Raw genomic sequence first — 6,654 nt, forward strand, 5'->3', positions numbered from 1 at the left:
GGGATGTTCACCGTTTACACAACACAGTGGAGGTTTAAACACAACATTAGTGTCGTTGGGGAATTGTCTTCTATTACTGCTCTAAAAACATCGTAGCTTTAACTTTTTCAGTTTCTTTGTAAATATATCCCATTGCTAACAAAACAATACAAAAAAAACTTTTAAAAATGGCAGGCCGTGTTTATTATTTGTATTTAACTAGAATGTGAGTATTCTGTACAGTAGATCCATTCATCCCACAATGACCCTGTCCATTTTATTTAACTGCTTATCCTTTTCAGAGTCAAAAGGTGCTGGAACAAATCCAAACAGGCTTTTGGCAAAAAGCTGTGTACCATGGGTTGGTTGCTAGTCAATGAATCATAGAATATGACACCCACGTTAATGACATTATTAAAACTACAAGTCAAACACATTTGAAAACAATATGTTGGTGCATGGACTGAAAGCAAATTTCATCCTTATCTGAACCATTACTAACAATTTTGTTGGGAAAGTTCCATTAAACAAAATTTAATCTAAGCCTATACATTAAATTTTTAACATTTCCTGGGTGAATATGCAATCATTATGTATATAAGGTGGTAAACAGGCAAAGATCACTACTAGAGACATATAAATTCAGCAAAGTGTTTATTATTATATAACCAGGAATAAAGAAAATTAAATGATGGATGGTTAGTTTGTAGTGGGTTTTTCGTTGCATTGTTGTGCCCAAAACTGTATTTTTAATACCCATCTGGCTGATTAATACATACATAAAAGCAAGATGAAAGACTTAATTCTACATTGCTCTTTCTGTATAGAGAACTACTTGACAAATTGTTGCAACAATCTTTAAGTTACAGCAAGTTCTCTACTCGATGTGTAGTATTAGTAGTACAAATAAGGACCCTATATACATTATGTGGACAGAGTCTTGTGCCCCACTGTTATTTAATCAATAATTAGTTATATTGTATGATGAACAGAAAGGCTCATGTGTTCCATGGATGCATCAGAGTTTGTAAATTGGTAATGAGGAGAATGTTCCATTTAACACAAAGTGCTTTCCTACTCTATTCTCAGCATAGAGGATAATATAATTTAGTAAGGTTGAGCAGAGTTTATAGGAATAATCCTACAAAGCAGTGCTTGAGTGCTGAAAACACTTCAAATGTATTGACCTTGATTACTTTAGGAAAGTGATGCTCAATGGCCTACTGACTAGCTCGATGTTTAGATTTTGAGTTTGCCAGTGGGAAATGAAACAATTGAAGACATTGATTGAATACCTGGTGAATCCCACAAAGAATTGTGGCTTTTTACTCCTAATTTAAATGGGGGTTATTTTTTTCTGCGTTAAGAAGTTGTTTTTAATTACGTTTTTATTGACTGCAATGGGGCCTTCAATTGCTAAAAGAATCATTAACTAACTGTATATGTGAGAGTGCGCGTGCACTTCTGTGTGTGCCTGATAGTTGTTTACATTCAATTCACAAGTTCCCCAAGCAATAGCACGATACTAGTATCTCACTATCAGTCTGTAGCTGCATATTTACTATGATCATTACAAGAGCGTTGTTTTGAATGCATTACATACATTATATGAACAAGACACATTTTATTCTTTTTCATCCTCTTTTAGTTTTGATTTTATGCAACTTAGGATAGGCTTTATAATTTCCATTTTATCTTTGGATACTCTTCAGATACAGTCATGGCGATATTTAAGATGCCATTGATTCATTCATTCATTTTCAACACTGATTATCCTAATTAGGGTCATGAGGTGCTGAAATTAATTAACTAAGTCAGATTACACCCTAAACTGGTGGCCAGCCAGTCGTAGGGCATTCACAGAGACAACCGTCTGCATTCAAAATCATCTCGCCATTGAGCGGGAATCGATCCCACGCCGTCCACAACAAAGTCAGGCAAATGAACCACTACACCATGAGGTAATTAAGATGCCATGATTCTATAAAACAAAATGCCAAGACTCACAACCTCCTCTCACCATCCAAGTCTGGGTGATCCTCTTCATCCTGAAACATGAACAAAAATAAAGAAGCGTGCAGTAGATTCTTCAGATCACCTTCCTAACTCATGGTATTGATCCAAAACCTACCACTCCTGAATAACCCTTTAAGGCTAACTATGGATGGTTGGACATATTCTTACAAAATTAAAATCCAAACTTTGCCAGGGCACGGCTCTCAGATTCTACAAAGCTTGCCAGCATCTTTGTGAGCCTTCATTAAAAACTCATGGGAATATATTGGCAACCGGGGCTCCTTCTGATGCTGTGTGCCATAACAGAAGAATGATTGAAGTTTAACCATGTGTGGTGTGACACATTTAAGAAGGATGGATATCCACTGTTTGCAACGATAAGAGGATGCTCGCGCCGAATAGACGTTTTCATCCAGCACTTAAAAGACTTTATTACAAATGAAGGCTGTATCTGATGCTTGATGCCATTACAGAAGTCTACGAAGCAGTTTAAGAGAGTTTTGACAGAGTTAAATAGGATGGATAGTCACAGTGCGCTATAGCAAAGATGCTATGAGCCCTGAGTTGATAATATGCTATAGCATGGATTTTTAGCAGGAGTTTATGAACTAAGGTAGAAGTACTAAATTGTATTTTTTCTTCCTTTGTGCCATTTTTTTCTTTCTCTTCCAAGTGACAGCCCACTGCATAATGGAGGACAGTGTTTTGATGTTAAGTTGGTTAATTAATGTATTTTTGATCAATCAAAATCCAATGTTATTATGCCATATTAAGATATTGACACCAGCAGCTTATAGTCAGAGCAGTGTATATATGTTTTTTTTTTTAATTTTGAGAAATTTTAGCGGGTGACTAATAATCAGGTGCATGCTATAGTGTTGAAATTAAGTTACGTACAACTGCAAAAAGCTTTTTAAAAAGCATTGTTTGACACAAACTCTCAGTGTATGTTGTCATGGAAACATGGACCCATGAATTACGTTTTAAATCCAGCAACAGAACCAAAATATTTAGTCTGAACTCGACTCTTTATTCTCTGATCTCTCACAATAATGTGAATAAAACTGCACCTAATTTATTTCAACTATTGGATATGCAATGTCCTCATGTCTGGATGATTCACCGTAAAACAACAGCACACTCACTGTTTCACTTGTAATATGAACAGAAGTGTCACACGTAAATATTCAATGTACGTACCTACCGAGTTCCTCGCTCCACATCTAATTTTGTCCGTTGCGTGTTCACATTGTTAATGTCTTTGGAAGACTGAATGGACTAATGCAGTTACTGGGTTGCGGCATATGAAGCTATACACATGTTTTTTCTCTCTTTCATTTGGATTTCAAAGAACATTTTTTTTCAGTACTGCTCAACGGTGCATAAGGTAAACTTTTGTCACGGCATGGTACAAAGTTCAGTGGACTGAATATACATGCTCGCCATGTGCACAGTATAAAATATAAATAAAAAGGAAACATCTTACATTTTCTTTCTCTATTAAAAAAACTCACTTTGTCCATTTGAGTGCTCATAAATATCATAAGAGCTTGTACTGGCTTTCACTTCTTGGACTCACTTTTGTGTCTTAATAAACGAAAAGAGAATGCTTCAGATATTCCAGCACATTTATTAAATTTTCATGTTGGCACACAGAATAAATTAGGTAAGACTCCTCCTAAAATATGTTTCAGTTCCTGCCTTTCCATATATATAATATCAAACATCGTCAAGAATTATATCTAATGAGGGAATAACACAAGATCTGAAAACGAATCCTTTTTTTATTTACACTTTCATGTTAATGAACTTGTTGAACATTTCTTAACTCATTGTACAAAGTACAATATACCAAGCATCTACGTATATGTATGTATGTACAATTACAATAAAGCTTTCAATTTCAATTCAATCATGAAGTGTAGGATTGTTTGCAATCTTGCGCTAGCTACGCCCGTCTAACGAACATCATGTACATACACACTCTTATACACACACGTCCGCTCAGTGACATTGTCGGCTTTGATTGATGCGTAGACCGTGTTGGTTTACCTTGTTTGGTCGCCAGACTTCTGGTCGCCGAATGTTTGGTCGCCGAACGTTTGGTCCCAACACCTTTGGGTCCGGGCCACCAAACGTCCGGCGACCAAACGTCCGGCGACCAAACGTCCGGTCACGATGAAAGCCCAACAGCTAGAGGATGACCGTACCAGATAAATGCTTCCATATGTCAACTTTCCACGCCTGAGATCACTTTTTCTCACAGTATTAGGCCCATAGTTTGGCTCCAAAAGTTAGGCGTGTCTGTTTTCTCCTGTGGCTTTTGAACTGACCACTTTCTCTACACAAGACTCTCTTCCAGCGTCTGCATCCTCTGGGATTGTAAATTCCATCTATAAACTCCCAGAATTTCCGTCAAGCCTCTCCTATCATGATTCCCTAGTGGTCGCATGACATTCAGTGCCACACTGACGGGTCAGGCCACCGCTCGCCTACCAGTCTGCGCTGCCATTATGTGTCACAAAGATTAAGATCATCCAAGATGATGTTGGCACAAAGCCGTTTTCAGTTGGACTTAGCATATAAATGGAAAATAGATTAAATCGCAAACAACTTAAGAGTTCATTGCAAGAGTGCGCATAGCGGAGAAAATTGCTTTTCTTTGAAACGTTTACAGTAATTTCTCTTGTAGTGGTTCTTTCAGTCAAAACAGCAAAAAACCCATTTGCCTGGTGACATTTCGAAGTGTTTAGTAGAGAAGCAAGGTGACATTGCAAATTTTTCTGTCATGCGTTACGTTTGAAGAAGAAATATTAGTATTAAATTTAAATAAAATAGCCGTGAGCAATCAATTTTGTCTCATTAATTGCAGTCACTTTCCCTATGAATGAGTAGTGACTTGACATGAGGTGACTCTGCTTGAAAAGGGTTTACATCATCTATGAATCTAATGAGAAAAAACTATTGCATTATTTTGGTATCTGAGTTATTTGTGGTATTTATTTAATATAAAAAAATGTTTATTTAGTATATTTTTCAATCCAATGTTAAAAGTATTTGTGTGTCTAATATGTCTAAAATATGCTACTGATTACAATAGCCATCAGATGTGACACAATGCTTCCCACAGAAAAAGAAAACAAATCTGCCTCGCACAAATGGCCATCAAATTTAGATCACTAAAATGACATGTCAGAGTCTAATGAAACGCTGATTGTTGTCAAAACCTTCACCTCATAACGGCCTTGAGTTTGAGAACTTTTGTCTTGCAGGTATTGAGTGTTGGTCATTCTTTGGAAATGTTTCAAAACAAAACAAAAGTAACAGTCTGTTTGAAGCTAAATGTAACAGCAAAGTGTTTTAACGTGCGCGTTTATGTTCCTTTTTTCCAGCTGTGCCTCATTTTATTACACATCACCTTTGAGAAGTTAATTTCACGGTGGCGAGGTTGCATGAGTGTGAGTTCACAGAGATGAACGATTGTGTTGTCGCAGATGATATCGCAGTGATGTAAATCCTGACACAGTGCTTTAAATGCCAAGTAAGACATCCAAGGAAGCTGTCACCTTTGCGTGGCATTTGATGCTACCTTTCTCTTTCCATCCCCCTCCCATCTGAATGGACATAGTGGGAATAGTGCAATCCATTGTGCATGTGCTGGTGTGTGTTTGCGTGAACACGTATGTCTTTTATATAGTGTGTGTGTACATGTGTGTGTGAGTGTGTGTGTGTGTGTGTGTGTGTGTGTGTGTGTGTGGGTGGGTGTGGAAGGGGGGTAGCATGTCGGTGTGTGTCTTGAATGTGTTTTCATGAAAGGCTGTCACCAAAGGGCTGTGCCAGAGACACAGTTGCCATGGCAACATGTTCTCTCCTTAGATGACAGCCAAGAAAGTCATGTTAAGAGATTTTAGATTTCTGTAATGCACAAATGTACGCATACACACATTTACCTTCAGATAGTTATTCAATGCCTGTGTTTACTTATATCTGTGTGCATGCAAGTTTGTATGATCATGCATGTTTATAGGTACTTATGTTCGAATTTGAAAATCACATAAAAGGATGCATGTTTATTTAGTAGTTAACAGGCTTCTACGTGAAAAAAGCCTAGTTCCCTTTCCCCCCCCTTTTTTTTTACTAAGGATGTCCTTCTGTTTCGGAAATAGACATCTTTTTACACAGGTCCTAACCTAATGAGAGAAATAAAAAACATACTCTTAAAGGGTATGATAGTAAAAGATTTGTTTGTATTTTTCTTTGGCACAGATGTGGATATTACCCTTGAACATGTGACCATCTTCTTTCCATGGGGGCCAACTGGAGACCATTAGGCAGAGCTAAACATGCCCACTCACAATTGCCTGTTTTGTGTGCGCTTAAATGCCTCAAATGTTTGTTTTGTTTTAAGTTACGACTTCAATGGCAAAATAACTCACGGACTAAAACTGTAATTGAAAATGCCACTTATTTTTCGTGCATCATATCATTCTGGATGTAGAATTTAGATGTGAGACTCACTCCTCTTTGCAAAAATTTAGACGGCACCACCCGGCAGTAAGATCAATGTGTCTTGAACAATTATTGACATTGATTAGGGCGGCATCAATGTCCCTTTATATCTCACTGTGCATTTGTGTAGCTTATCACACGGGTCTGATT

This window comes from Stigmatopora argus, chromosome 10 (assembly GCF_051989625.1).
Source record: "Stigmatopora argus isolate UIUO_Sarg chromosome 10, RoL_Sarg_1.0, whole genome shotgun sequence".
NCBI lineage: Eukaryota > Metazoa > Chordata > Actinopteri > Syngnathiformes > Syngnathidae > Stigmatopora > Stigmatopora argus.